Source organism: Phoca vitulina, unplaced genomic scaffold, assembly GCF_004348235.1.
Source record: "Phoca vitulina isolate PV1807 unplaced genomic scaffold, GSC_HSeal_1.0 scaffold41, whole genome shotgun sequence".
Taxonomy (NCBI): domain Eukaryota; kingdom Metazoa; phylum Chordata; class Mammalia; order Carnivora; family Phocidae; genus Phoca; species Phoca vitulina.
Window position 1 is genome coordinate 8,016,652 of NW_022589744.1, and position 16,316 is coordinate 8,032,967.

Below are 16,316 nucleotides of genomic sequence, written 5' to 3' on the forward strand. Positions count from 1 at the left end.
AGCTTAAAGTGTCTCCTCACAAGAAAAAAAGAAAATACCATATTCAAGCGTAATACCATCTATATATGTCCACTTGAGTCCTTTAGCTTATGAAACGAGTACTCAACTTATACAAAGATAAACACATATGTAATTTTGGTAAGATTCTCCACAGTTAATGAATTTCATAAAACAGAAAAATTTTTATCTATTAGACTTACTTTCTTGCCTCTTCGAAAGGGCCTGAGAAGCCCTGGCACAGCACAGATGTAACATGAGTATTTAAAGAAAAGATGAAATTGTCGAAGATTACAAAGCACATTACGTACATCAAGCTCTGAACAGTCACATGATAGAATATGCTGTGGCTAAGAAGTCACAACAGTGGGCTCCCAAATGTGATCTGTTTGGTTGACATTTCTGTGTGGTTTGCACACGTGCACGCACGTGTGTGTTTCTTGTCTTTTTCTCTGCAAAGCATTCTACTCAGACAGCCAGGGTAACAAGTCAGACAAGTTCTCCCACAAACAAACTCAACACTGTTAATCAATCACTCTTTGCACTTTGAGAATTTACTTCCTCCTGAAAACCACTTATGAAATGAACCATTTTTCCTCTTTAGATTAGGGAATTGGAACAGAGGGGATCAACACACTCATGGTTACATATTGACAGTTGGAGACAATGAAATTAAAAGCAGCAGTTCTTGCTGATAATCATTCAGTTCTGTGGAGCACAGATAACAGAGCAATACAAAAGTCCTTAATCACCAGTTGTTACTTACTTGGCTTTCACTTTCTACTTTGTATAATAAAGTTGATGGCTGAATCCTATATATTTGACAAAACCAGAGGCTAATTCTGTGGCCATCTCGATCCTAAGCAAATCCAAAAAGCAGAGAGCAAAGAGGACCCTGCACCATGCATCCCATGCATATTTATGGAGCCACCGTATCCCTCCCTCAAATGTTATTTACTTTCACATTACACCAGCTTTTCTCGAAGTGTATGATGATAGATGTTCCTTGACAAGGAATCCTTCTGAGGAAAATATGCACACAAAACAAAACATTAACCACATATTCACAGATATTGCTTACCACCTTCTCAGAGGATCTACTCCATTGCTCCGCTCTGGATTTGGGGGAGGATATCATAAGCTGCTGTTTCAGAATTCACAGACTACTCCCCCGCCCTTACCCCAATCTCTCACCTCTTTAGTAAATACCAAGGAGTCAGTTATATCAAGCTGATTATCTGATCTCGAGCAGTTTGGAAGAAAACAGGGGAGATTGGTGGGGAAGATCATTAGGATGAAGCATAAGTATACTACCAATTAATAACAGCTGATAGCCTGATGACCAATTAATAACAGCTGATATCCTGATGACCGCATGGGGAGAGCACTATGGGAAATAGCAGTCACTCACAACACCTGATGGGCTGGAACCATTTGGGGGTAGAAGCAAAGAACTCAGTGCAGTTTTGAGGAATTTGCTAGGTTCACAACACAAACTAACTTCTGTTCTTCAGGGACGACTTTTGATCATCCTCACAAGGGTAAAGCAGCAAATATTTAAAATTGAAAGTTGGCTGAAATGTGAACAAATTACCTATTCTAGCTTTTCCTCATTTTACAGAGAAGGAAATTAGAATTCTGGGAAACCGGTAAGTGGTTAGTATGCAGTCAGTTGTTTTGTTTTGTTTTGTTTTATAAAAAAGGATAGAACCCAACTCACTCATTTGTAACCAAAAGCTACTGTCCAGCCACATTTAATATATTAAATATTAACAAATGATACTGATAAGTGATAAATGAGTTTGGTCACTCTTTTTACCTGAGGTGAAGGTTAAAATCTGGAGCTGAGTATATTCAATATTTACTATAAATCAAAACTTCATTGTTGGATGCTTTTTTTGATCGTTCCATAATATAGAAAGTGCTAGAGGACACTTTGAGAGGCTTCCCAGATCCCATTTCAATGAACTTGTTGCCCCAGAATCTGGGAATGCTCTGGTAGATAGCCTTAGATGCTCAGCCATGCCCTCTGAAGCCATACTGGATTCTGACACAAAAGGCAAAACACGTTCCCCTATATACACATATCAAAATACCCCCCCCCCCATATTTTGAACCAAGTGGAAAATTTAACAGAAGCTCTCCAATCAAAAAAACAAGACAAAAACAAAAACAAAACATGACTATAAATAGAACCTTACTCTGCCCAATCTATTTGCGCCCCATTGTCAATTGTCATTAACCTGCCCAGTGAAGACTTACACCTGTGAAGGCCTGAGAACCACTGTCTGATTGGAAATGACTGTTTCCATCACAGGGCCATCAAACAAACAACAGCTTGGCTTTATTTAAATTTTGATATTTTGCTCACCATGGATTTTTTTTTTATATGAAATTTGACTTTACAAAATATTGCTTTAAAACATCAGTTACCTCGATCCCTGAGTTTTGGATGTCCCCTTCAATTTTGCATGGAGGACACTGCTTTACCCACCTCATCCTGGTCATGGCCCCAACACTCTGACACTTTAGAGATTGCCTCAGTTGTGAAGAGCTGCCTCGCCAAGGTCATGCTCTTCCCAAGTGACCCACTCCCAGTAACTGATCAACGCGTAAGGAGCCTGGCCACCCAGGCCCAATGGGAGCCAGCTCTGAAGGGTCATTCCAGCTCCAGGGCTCCCTGCAAGTTTAGCCAGAGCTGATCTGGGGACTGAGCTGTCCCTGGAATTTTCCCTCTGCCCACCCCTGCTTTCTTCCCCTGCCATCCACAGGCGTTGACCTCCAGGGCACTTCATAAAGACAGGCTGCACACTAGCCTCTGTCTTTGAGGATGCTTCTCAGAGAACCCTATCTATAAAAACTATCAACCTATATTAGCTAATACTTACTGAGCACATACCAGGTTGAATGCGTGTTTATATGTATTTTTATTTTACCCTCACAATAAACCAGTAAGGTAGGCACTATAAACAACACAGAATTTTTGTTTAAGGTATTAAAGCCAATTATACACAATGTAATTTTTTTTCAACGATGAAGTAACAAGAAAAAGCCCACATGAAACCAACATGCTGTATCGTGATACCACACAAGTCAATGTTCTTCTTTTTCTCACTGGCCTGAATATCACAAAGATGCTTAACCTATACATTTTAAGGTTTCAATTCAAAATGTTTCAAATTCAACATAAAATTCATCAAGCGATACACTTCAGCTACTTAGAAAGTCTATAATTTTCATTTTATTCTCTGATGATACTGTGGATAAATAAGGTTTTAATTTCATTTAGTAAACATTAGTGATAGTGTTTCAAAATTTCAATGTGTCATAATCTCAACATTTCTACTTATTCTGAATGGAATACCATTAAAGACTGTAATAGTGTATAGACACCAATGATTACCTCATTATATAAAAATGCTAATATATTTGTTTGTCAAATATAATAAAAATATTCTCACACAAATCAGGAGATTTACTGTGCATGATCCAATGTGGGGCTCCACAAATTCATGTGAGCTCTTTAGAAATGCAAATCACCTATTAGAAATTGCTTCAGTGAGTAGAGCTCTCTTTTTAAACTGCTTTTTGGTCTGGATCATTTGTGAAATCACAATTCTGAACTCACTGTGGTACATCTTTTCTTTCCACAGTTATGGCCCCCATATTTCTGAGCATATCGTATTTTATATTCAGGTCTCTTAGTGTTCTGGTTCATAGGAAATAGTGCTATTTATTTATTACAAGATCTCACATTTGTTTTATCCATCACAAGCTAATGTTCGTATGAATTAGGCCCTAGAGATGTAATAGCATCTTTAAAAAGCTGCCCCAAAGACAGAAAGCTGAGAATCAAATGTAGAATAAGAACCAAGGTGCACAGTCTGAGTTTCCAAGTTCATATTTCTTGCATGTAACTATATGAACAGCTTAGAATCCACAATCCACTTCTAATTTTCATTTTATTTATCTATTTTTTTGTTGTTCAAAAAAATAGCTATTAGGTGCAGGAGAATTGTAAATCACAGTGATGACTGGGTAGGGATGTCTCTTACCAGTGCAAGGAGAAAAAAGGATCACTAACTCTGTCAAGCTATTACTCTGTGTTTACCTGCTCTGAATTTCACATCTCTCAACCTTTTTTCAAAACAACAATGATATTTAAAGTCTGCAGCATTTCATTGGTTGATTTTTGAACTCTAACTGTCCCCTAAATATAATACTCTTCAGCAAAATATTCTGAGTAGGTAGCTAGCTAGCACTTACATCTAATCTATTCAAGCATTAGAAAGACACAGGTACAACTCATTTTTGTGACCTAAGAAAGCAACTTGCAAGCACCTCGTTTACCTGGGAGCCTAGCATGATGTCAAAGTAAATCGATGCAAACAAATCATTTACTGAGTTTTTTGTTTTTGCTTTGTTTTGTTTCGTTTTACTGCATCTAGTAAAGTACTAAGCCCAAAGGCCTCAAAGATCATTCCTTGCATATGGTCTTGGAGCATTCAATAATAACTGAAAGGCTTTCAACAAAATGTAGGGATTGAATTATTAGAGTGGCAAACAATTTTATAAAATGGTATGCTAAACGCTCATTTTATTAAAGTGTTAGGGCTTTATATAAGGACCACATTTTAGGTTATGCCCATCTAGTTTATTATTAGAGGCTGCAGGGGGTGTGTTCAATAGAAATAAATTCAGTGGAGATATTTAAGAGAAGAAATTCACCTTTACTCTTACAACCCCAACATACTTCCACTGTACCCAACTGATGTCAATTGGTACAAAACAATATTCTGTATTGGAAACCAACCATCATTATCATAATAGCATCACAAAAAAATGCTTTACTTAACACCTTCATCCAACAGCTGGCCGTCTGTTCTGTTTTCCATTGTTCATGTTTCAAAGACACTCATTTTCGGTGACTTTTCAAAAGTTTAACAAGTAGCTGACTTAAAGTAACATCAGAGGCTGTCTCTATGAAGCTAATGGATCTATGACATAGTCACCACTGAGTTCCCAGATTGCCCATACTAAAATACAGCTTATGATGTGTGTGCCCCTGCCCAAACATGCTTCATATGCCAGAGGATGTTGAAATGATGTCCTGTTGGCACAGGCTCTGTTTACCACATTGCCTTGACTTCATGAGTTGGGGCACATTCTATTTGGGTTGTGCAAGCCAAGGTCATCATTGCATAAAGCAGGAGCCCACAAACTGCTGTTTCTTAGGTGACCTTATAGTCTCTGTTCACAGCAAAGGCTGAGTGAGAGTTACCCTGGGTCTCTTTGGGACGTGGCAAAGCCAACTTACTCAGACTTCCTTGGTTGAATCCAGGAAAAAAAGTCAGCTACTAAGATGAGTCACTACTGAGCAAAAAACTTGTCTGCAATTCTCTTTAGAGGTTATGTGCTCTTCTAAAGTTACATATTTGGACTGATATATTAATGTGGCTGTATTGTGGTTGCCTAGAGACAACTTGGAAGCCACTGAGTTAGATGATGACGTTCTCTGTCACCGACTGTGTCATCTTAGGCCCTGTACTTCACTTATACCTTTCACAAATAGCAACAGAGTTGCCTCTTCTCACCTGTGTCAGAAGAAACATTTTATCTATTGGCTTCCTCATCCCTATTAGGAGATATTTAATCTCAAGGGCCCTTTCTTCACTTGGCAAGGTCCTCTCATGAGGTTTAATATATTTGTGAGTCATTGGGATTGAATATTGTCACTTCGAGGAAACTAAAGGGACAAAGTGACAGGAAAAGGAAGACAAGAAAATGTCAAGACAAGCTTTGGGAATTATTTTTGTTTTTCTTTATTCATTCATTTAACAACTTTAAGAGCTACCACAGGAGATGTTTGGGGTGAAACTCTAGGAAAAATGAAGATAAATAAGATGAGTTTCTGTTCTCAAGGAGATGCCATGTATAACACAAAACGATAGGAAGTTACTAAAAAAGTGCATGTGTGGTCTGAGGTAGAGGGTTGCCTTTGGCTGGTAGGATCAGGAGGGACTCTTCAGAAGAGTTTCCTTTGTCTGTTCCCCCAAACAGCATAACTCTTGAATATTTGGAGATGAGAAGGGCGGGGTGTGTGCTGCATAAGCCAAGGCACAGAGGTGGGGAATTGGTAAGCTAAGACCGAAATGATCATTTGGCTCAGGAAGGATGGTCTATGTTATAGAACGAATCAGAGCAGGACTCTGATGGCAACAGAGGGAACATGGAAGAAAATATTTCCGTAGTTAAGTTAAAGATCTTGGCTAATGTGATAGCATTAGACATGAAAGGCAACCCATGGGTGTGAGGAAGAATGTTAAAGAGGAACAGATTTGGTGACAGTGTGGACTGGAGCAATGGGGGAGGGAGGGGGCCATCACCACAGCACCGCTGAGCTTCTGACCCTGGCTGTGTGGGAGGAAGGGGGGCTCTGAGAACAGAAAGTGCAACACCAGGGAAAGAAACCGATGGAACCTGAAGATGGAAGAGAAGCAAGTGCACTGTTAATTTTTTATATTATATTTAAATGTGATAACTCTCAGGTGGGAATGGATTATAGGTAAAGAGGGCCATCAGATATGTGCAGTTGAGGGATATAAAGTGAGGGTAAGTGTCAGAACTGGAGAGTTTTACAAAGCACCATCTGAAACTGTGGAGCTAGAAATGATGGTTTTGATCTCAAGGCCATATCTATTTATTGCCACGATTCAATATTTTTGCTCATTTATCATTGGATCAAAAGGGATGAAAGAGATTTCCACTTCAGAGATGACATAGATATACTTTTTCCTATTCTTTCCGCTAAGTACAACTGAAAACCCCTGGATATTATAAATAAGACAAACATAAGAGGACTCTGAAAGGTAGAAAGAAAATGCTAATGAGCTATGGGCCTTGGGACATCAGCAACAACAAATGATTGAGTTTTCGTGGGGGCGGTGGGGTTATGCCTCACATCTCCCAGGTTTGGAGCTAAAGAACCCAGCAGTCTAGAAACACCAGTGAATACAGGCACAAGAAACCCCAGTTAAAGTCCTTCTCTCTAGCCAAAGAACCAAGAAAGGGGTGGCCTAGCAAGAAAGAATGCTTTTAGACAATAACCACTCTATTCCAGCCAAAAGCCACAGAAAATACTGTGACTCGACCTCCAGCCCCACAAGCAAAGGCTGATAGGGAAGCCTAGAACTCTACCCTCACCTGGCAGTAATGAGGAAGCATGACCCCCACTTCCCCTGCTAAAGCAGTGTCAAAAAAGTCATCTGAAACAGAAGATATAAATAAGATCCAGATTCTCATAACATCACACCCCAAATGTTTGTTTCAATAAAAAACTCATTTATCATAGGGAGAACGAGGAGGATTTCAAAATGATGAACAAAGAACAATAGGTAACCCTGAAATGGTAGAAGTGTTAGAATTATCTGGCAAAAATTTTAAAGCAGCTATCACAATAATAACAGTAATTAATAATAATAATAATGATAAATGCTTCCATGAGCAATAATAAAGATGCTTAAAATAAATGAAAAAAAAATGAAAGTCTCAACCAAGAGCTAGAAGATAAAGAGCCAAATGAAAATTTTATAATGAAAATTTAATAACCAAAATTTTAAAACTCAGTGGATTGGCCCAAGAACAGCATGGAGGGGGCAGAGGAAAGAATTAGTAAACCTGAAGATAGAACAATAGAAATGACCCAGTCTGAAAAACAAAGATGAAATAGACAGAAAAAGAAAATGGATAGAAAAAGGCATCCAAATCGGCAAAGAAGAAGTCAAACTCTCACTGTTTGCAGATGATATGATACTTTATGTGGAAAACCCAAAAGACTCCACCCCAAAACTGCTAGAACTCATACAGGAATTCAGTAAAGTGGCAGGATATAAAATCAATGCAGCGAAATCAGTGGCATTCCTATACACCAACAACAAGACAGAAGAAAGAGAAATTAAGGAGTTGATCCCATTTACAATTGCACCCAAAACCATAAGATACCTAGGAATAAATCTAACCAAAGAGGCAAAGGATCTGTACTCAGAAAACTATAAAATACTCATGAAAGAAATTGAGGAAGACACAAAGAAATGGAAAAACGTTCCATGCTCATGGATTGGAAGAACAAATATTGTGAAGATGTCAATGCTACCTAGAGCAATCTACACATTCAATGCAATCCCCATCAAAATACCATCCACTTTTTTCAAAGAAATGGAACAAATCATCCTAAAATTTGTATGGAACCAGAAAAGACCCCGAATAGCCAGAGGAATGTTGAAAAAGAAAAGCAAAGCTGGTGGCATCACAATTCCGGACTTCCAGCTCTATTACAAAGCTGTCATCATCAAGACAGTATGGTACTGGCACAAAAACAGACACATAGATCAGTGGAACAGAATAGAGAGCCCAGAAATAGACCCTCAACTCTATGGTCAACTAATCTTTGACAAAGCAGGAAAGAATGTCCAATGGAAAAAAGACAGTCTCTTCAACAAATGGTGTTGGGAAAATTGGACAGCCACATGCAGAAGAATGAAACTGGACCATTTCCCTACACCACACACAAAAATAGACTCAAAATGGTTGAAAGACCTAAATGTGAGACAGGAGTCCATCAAAATCCTAAAGGAGAACACAGGCAGCAACCTCTTCGACCTCAGCCGCAGCAACTTCTTCCTAGAAACATCGCCAAAGGCAAGGGAAGCAAGGGCAAAAATGAACTATTGGGACTTCATTAAGATAAAAAGCTTTTGCACAGCAAAAGAAACAGTCAACAAAACCAAAAGACAACCGACAGAATGGGAGAAGATATTTGCAAATGACATATCAGATAAAGGGCTAGTATCCAAAATCTATAAAGAACTTCTCAAACTCAACACCCAAAGAACAAAGAATCCAGTCAAGAAATGGGCAGAAGACATGAACAGATATTTTTCCAAAGAAGACATCCAAATGGCCAACAGACACATGAAAAAGTGCTCAACATCGCTTGGCATCAGGGAAATCCAAATCACCTCAATGAGATACCACCTCACACCAGTCAGAATGGCTAAAATTAACAAGTCAGGAAATGGCAGATGTTGGTGGGGATGTGGAGAAAGGGGAACCCTCCTACACTGTTGGTGGGAATGCAAGCTGGTGCAACCACTCCAGAAAACAGTATGGAGGTTCCTCAAAAAGTTGAAAATAGAGGTACCCTACAACCCAGCAATTGCACTACTGGGTATTTACCCCAAAGATACAAATGTAGGGATCCAAAGAGGTACGTGCACCCCAATGTTTATAGCAGCAATGTCCACAATAGCCAAACTGTGGAAAGAGCCAAGATGTCCATCGACAGACGAATGGATAAAGGAGATGTGGTATGTATATACAATGGAATATTATGTAGCCATCAAAAGGAATGAGAGCTTGCCATTTGCAACAACGTGGATGGAACTGGAGGGTGTTATGCTGAGCAAAATAAGTCAATCAGAGAAAGACATGTATCATATGACCTCACTGATATGAGGAATTCTTAATCTCAGGAAACAAATTGAGGGTTGCTGGAGTGGTGGGGGGTGGGAGGGATGGGGTGGCTGGGTGGTAGACACTGGGGAGGGTATGTGCTATGGTGAGTGCTGTGAATTGTGCAAGACTGTTGAATCACAGACCTGTACCTCTGAAACAAATCATACATTATATGTTAAAAAAAAAAAAAAAGAAGAAGAAGATAGCAGGAGGGGAAGAATGAAGGGGGGGAAATTGGAGGGGGAGACGAACCATGAGAGACGATGGACTCTGAAAAACAAACTGAGGGTTCTAGAGGGGAGGGGGGTGGGAGGATGGGTTAGCCTGGTGATGGGTATTAAAGAGGGCACGTTCTGCATGGAGCACTGGGTGTTATGCACAAACAATGAATCATGGAACACTACATCAAAAACTAATGATGTAATGTATGGTGATTAACATGACAATAAAAAATTTTAAAAAAAGAAAATGGATAGAGTTTCAGGAACCTGTGGGACTACAGATCTTAACATTCATGTCATCAATATTCCGGGAGAGAAAGAGGCACTTCACCGAAGACATACAGATGGAAAGTGAGCACAGTAAGACATTAAACCTCGTCTGTCATTAGCGGTTTGCAAATTTAAACAATCATGAGATGCCACTATACACCTATTAAAATGACTATAATCATCATAGTAGTAACATTCTGACAACACCAAATGCCGGTGAGGATGTGGAGCAACGGGAACTCTCAGTCACTGAGATTACAGAATGGGACAGCCACTCTGGAAGAGAGTTTGTCACTGTCTTACAGAACTCAACTTGTAACTACCACAGGACCCAACAATTGTACTCCTGGGCATTTTCCTTAGATAAATGAAAACTTATTTTACACAAATATATGTATGTGAATTTTATAATAGCTTTATTCATAATAGCCCCAAATGGGAAACAGCCCAAATGTCCTTCAACAGATGAATGGTTAAACAAATGTAGGCATCTGTAATGTGGATTGCTACTCAAACAATAAAAAGGAACAAACTATGGATATATAAAACAATTTGGATGCACCTCCAAAGAATCATGCTGGATGAAAAAAACAAAACCAAACCAACAATCCCAAAGGCTATATACAGCATTTTTATACCATGTATAATATTGTTGAAATAAAATTACAGAAATGGAGAACAGATTAGTGGTCTCCAGAAGTTGAGGAGGGTGTGGGAGTGGGAAGCCAACAGGTCTGGCTATAAAAGGGCAACATGAGGGATCCTTAGGTTTACAGAAATGTTCTATATCTTGACTATATCAGGGTCAATATTCTCATTAAGCTATTGCTCCATAGTTTACAAGCAGTTACCTTTGTGGGAAACTGGGGAAAGGCTCTCCCTTTATTATTTCTTACAATTGTATATTAATCTATACTTACTGCAAAATAAAAATTTAATTAAAGGCAGACAGACAAAAAACAAATCAGAAAATATGAAGAGTAAGATATTCTTAGTATAACATTAACTTGTCCAACATTGATTATGTATAATTCTTGGACTACTGACCAGTATTCTAAATGTACAGTTTATTATAAGGCATAAAAAATGTTGGGGGTGTCTGGGTGGCTCAGTTGGTTAAGCGACTGACACTTGATTTTGGCTGAGATCATGATTTCAGGGTCCTGGGACTAACTCTCATGTCGGGCTCACTGCTCAGTGGGGAGTCTGCTAGTCTCTCTCTCCCTATGCCCCTCCCCCTGCTTGTGCACTCTCTTTCTCTCTAAAATAAATAAATAAATCTTTAAAAAAAAAAAAAAGTTGGGAAATCAATGCTGTTATGAAAACCCTATGTTTCACTTTCTTGAGTTACGGAGATTTAAACTTGCAATCCTAAAATTGTATTAGCATATGATTCTGCAACTGAATATAATAAACTTGTTCCAGGGGTGCCTCGGTGGCTCAGTCAAGTGTCTGCCTTTGGCTTGAGTCATGATCCTGGAATCCTGGGATCAAGCCCCAGATCGGGCTCCCTGCTCAGCGGGGAGTCTACTTCTCCCTCTGCCCCTCACCCCACTCGTGCTCTCTCTCTCTCTCTCTCACTTTCTCTCACTCTCTCTGTCTCTCTCTCAAATAAATAAATTTTTAAAAGTCTTAAAAAAAAGAAAAAGCACTAATCAAGCTGAATTATTGTCATACACAAAAATATATTTGGGAGGATTAGGCAATATGACATTGTGTGTGTGCGTGTGTTTTTTACGTGAACTAGAAAACTCACGATATGAAAATGAGTAGTAACTGTTATATAGCCTTTGAATTTTTTTTTTAAAGATTTTATTTATTTATTTGACAGAGAGAGGCACAGCGAGAGAGGGAACACAAGCAGGGGGAGTGGGAGAGGGAGAAGCAGGCTTCCCGCCGAGCAGGGAGCCTGATGTGGGGCTCGATCCCAGGACCCTGAGATCATGACCTGAGCCAAAGGCAGACGCTTAACGACTGAGCCACCCAGGTGCCCCTACCCTTTGAATTTTAACATACGCATGCAACAAGGGACAGGAGCATCCTCTTCTTTTTTCTCTCAATTTAATGCTCTAATTAAATATCTTCCCAGATAAAAATCAAATATGCAAAGTGTGCCCAAAAATTCTGAAATATTAAACAAAAATAAATGGCCTTTTATGGTAGATTAGGATGAGCCAAAAAAGTGGGTAATACATGTTCTCATTTGAAGCAGTGTTATTTCATTGTTTATAAGTTAATTCCTTCTTGCAAAAATATAGTCCTGGCATTCTTAGGTATTATCCATCTTGTCCTATTTTCCAGTTTTTCTCTATCATGTCTGTCCTACTGAGACAGCCTCTAATCTGCTCTCTGTGCCCCAAGCTCACTGAAAAGCAATTAAAAGCCTATAGGCCTTGCAAGAGCCGGCCACCACAGGAACCCAGTCTCCTAAACTCCTACTACTCTAATCCTCACTTGTTTCGTTACTGACACCAGGCCCTCCTTTGCGCCCTTCAAACACATTAGCATGTTTCTACCTCAGGACCTTTGCATGTACTTTCATTCTATCTGGGATGCTTTTCTCATGATTATCCATATGACTTGTTCCTTCATTTCATTTAGGCCCCTGCTCAAATACAATCTTATCAAAGAGATCAATTCTGAGTATTCTACCTAAAATAGCACTCACTTTCTATTTATCTTATTTCATTTATCAAGAACACTGACGTATCATTATATAATTATTTGTTTGTTTTGTTCTCACCACCAAAATGTAAGCACTACAAGAACAAAAACTTAAGTTTTTCTAACTGTGGCATCCCCAATGTCTAGAACAACACGTAGCACAGAGTAGGTGCTTGATAAATACATGTTAATAAATGAATTAATTGAATACATCTACATACTATGACTGATCTCTCAAAAATAATTCTTTATGGATTTCAGACAACTTACAAAAAGGATTCATAATTTCCCCTACAGAACACAGATTACATTTCAAATGCCCCAATAGATGACACAAGATCCTTGACATGTGCAAACCGTTTTCCTCCAGTTTCTTCTTCCATTTCCACCTTAAAGGTATCCTCCAGTTAAACTTGCTCATTGTTTCCTGGCCTTGTCATGTTCATCACTACCCAGTAGGTTGACTAGCTATCCTACCTTGTCCACGATTGAAGAGTTTTGGGAACACAGAATGTTCAGCTCTAAAACTGAGAATGTTCCAAGCAAACAGGGATGAAGTGGTCATTCTGCTACCTTGACACCTTCCTCTTCCCCTTGGCTGCCAGGTTCTCTGTTCTCTTCTTTACTTGCCAAAGTCCCCTGTTTTTTATGACACCCAACAAAATTTTCACATCCTTGGCAAAGCCCTAGCAGTCTCTGGCACACCCTGTGATGTCTGCCGTACTATACTCAGTAGCAATTCCTGTTTATTATTTTATCAAATATTATCCTGTTTTTTCTTTTTTTCCTGCATTTTTAAGGAATTTTTTATTTAAATTAAATTTAATTAACATATACTGTATTATTAGTTTCAGAGGTAGAATCCAGTAATTCATCAGTTGCATATAACACCCAGTGCTCATTCCATCAAGTGCCCTCCTTAATGCCCATCACCCGGTTACCCCATCCCCCCACCACTTCCCCTCCAGCAACCCTCAGTTTGTTTCCTAGAGTTAAGTGTCTCTTATGATTTGCCTCCCTCTCTGTTTTTGTCTTATTTTATTTTTCCTTCCCTTTCCTGATGTTCATCTGTTTTGTTTCTTAAATTCCACACAAGTGAAATCATATGGTATTTATCTTTCTCTGACTGACTTATCTCGCTTAGCATAATAATACCCTCTAGTTCCATCCATGTCATTGCAAATGGCAAGATTTAATTCTTTTTGATGGCTGAGTAGTATTCCATTGTGTGTGTGTGTGTGTGTGTGTGTGTGTATATATATATATATACCACATCTTCTTTACCCATTCATCTGTTGATGGACATATGGGCTCTTCCCATAGTTTGGCTATCGTGGACATTGCTGCTATAAACACTGGGGTGCACGTGCCCCTTCAAATCACTATGTTTGTATCCTTTGGATAAATACCTAACTGTGTCTGCTTCATTTATATAAATATATTGTCTCTCCAATGGAATTTATCTCTAGAAGGCAGGAACTATACTTCATCTTTTTATATGTCTAACCATCTAGCACAGTGCTTGAAATGTAGTTAATATTCAGTAATTGTTTATTATTGTGGATGGATCTGTTCTGTCTTTGGGAAGCCGACTATCTTAAATGGATACATAATCATCTGATAGGCTGCTTAGGGAAAGGGTGAGGTAGGATTTAAAAACCCAGGATACATGATTTTGGAAGATCCGAAACAAAAGATTATTTTGATTTAAAAAAACAGAAAAGTACAGATTTGGATTGAGTCATCTCTTCGTAAAGATACCTCATGTTCCTTCTTTCGTTCCACGCTGAATATTATGAGTCCACGAAATGTCCCTATGGATAAAGTTTAAATTGGCATCTACATGGCCAAAATACGTGGTAAAGAGGGAAAAATCTAATGAAACATCTTGGTGACTCATAATACACCATGTTCTAAGATTTGGCAGCATCTTAACGACCAACTGAAGTTTTCACTTTTCATCTAGCTATTTTGGTGCTGTGTAGACACAGGCCAAGAACAGGAACAGTAGGAAAATTGCCACAGTAATGCTGAATTTTACTGGCTTAGCAGTGAGGGGAAATTCACATATTGCTTGCCAGAAAAATAACTGGCTTTAGTTGGTGCTATTAGTCTCACGCTTTTTAGGAGCACTTAATTTAAAACAAAATTGTGGGCTTAACTCCTACCCTAATGTTTTGAGACTGCTGTAATAAGCAAATGTTCAAAGTGTTCTTTATCCAACCAAGTGGCTGAGTTTCTTGTTCAAGCTCCATCTATAACAAAAAGATTTTCATTTGGTGAGCGGTGATCCCTGATTTAGCACAAGCAAACACATCAAGATGCATTCAGGCTTACAGCACAGAAATCTCTGAGCATTAAGGTTTAACTTGACAAAACAATCACTATGGAAAAACAACTTACAAATCACACTAACCACCTAAATAGAAGCTTGGTTTCCTAACTGGCTTGTAATGGAAGCCCTGAAACAATATGAGGGATTGTTAATAGAGGTTTAGAGTTGCTATCTTATGTCCGTACCTTAAACATTAACTCTGGCCCGTTGCTATGAAGCATGTACCGCATCAACATTTGAAGGATATTGGGATCAACCCCTTCCACACTCAGAGTGTCTTAAAGACAATATTGTATTTCAGTAAGCATAAACCTTTGACTCTTCAGTAATGATGTTTTAGCTTTAATCTACGTTTCAACTCCATCAGAGACATGGTTTACTTGGATAAGAGTATATTAGGAAAACATGGAAGGGAAAATGCTTCCTAAAAGGACTGAAATACTACTTGCAAGTATTTTTTCTGTAAACTGTACCATGATTTGCTTCCTCCATGTGACACTTGATCTTTTCACAGGAGTGGTACTAGATCATGTATGATATTCCTACCTCAGCTGTTATTTAATTGTCCTATTAACACAGCACTCTTAATACTCAAAAGCCACACTCATGGTGCATTCATTTATGATACCTGGTGCCTGCTGAGATACCACTGTACCCGCCTCATCATGGGGCTGATGATAAAGGAAATTAACACCCATAAAATAGTACTCACTACCCTTTACTGAAGGCCTATTGTTTTCTAGACAATCTGTTGCACACTCTGAAATATTATTTCTAACCCTTAAGAAAATCTTATAATGTAGGTATTATTTTAACCATTTCACAAATGAGGAAAGTGAATTTTTGCATATCACTTAACCCTGCTGACCCCAAACCAATGTTAGTGGTGGACAGAGCAACACTTCACTGCCATCTAAACCCTCATTCTTTCCATTGTGTGCATGGAAACTGTGCAAAGAGGGTAGATAATGTCTGCCCTTAGGACAAGATCCTGTCCTCCATGATATTATGTTGAGGCAAGTCAACGTGTTGCCCATCTTCTTCTTTTTTATTGTGATAAGAGCATTTAACATAAGACCTACCTCTTTAATACATTTTTAAGTGTACAAAATAATATCGCTAAGTACAGGCACAATGTTGCACATGAGATTTCTAGAATTAATTCATCTCGTATAACTGGAATTTTATATCCTTTGAATAGCAACTCCCCATTTCTCACTCCCTCCAGCCCCTGGCAACCCCCGTTCTATTTGCAGCTTCTATGGAGTTTGCTACTTTAGAGATCTCATATAAGTAGAATTATACAGTGTTTGTCT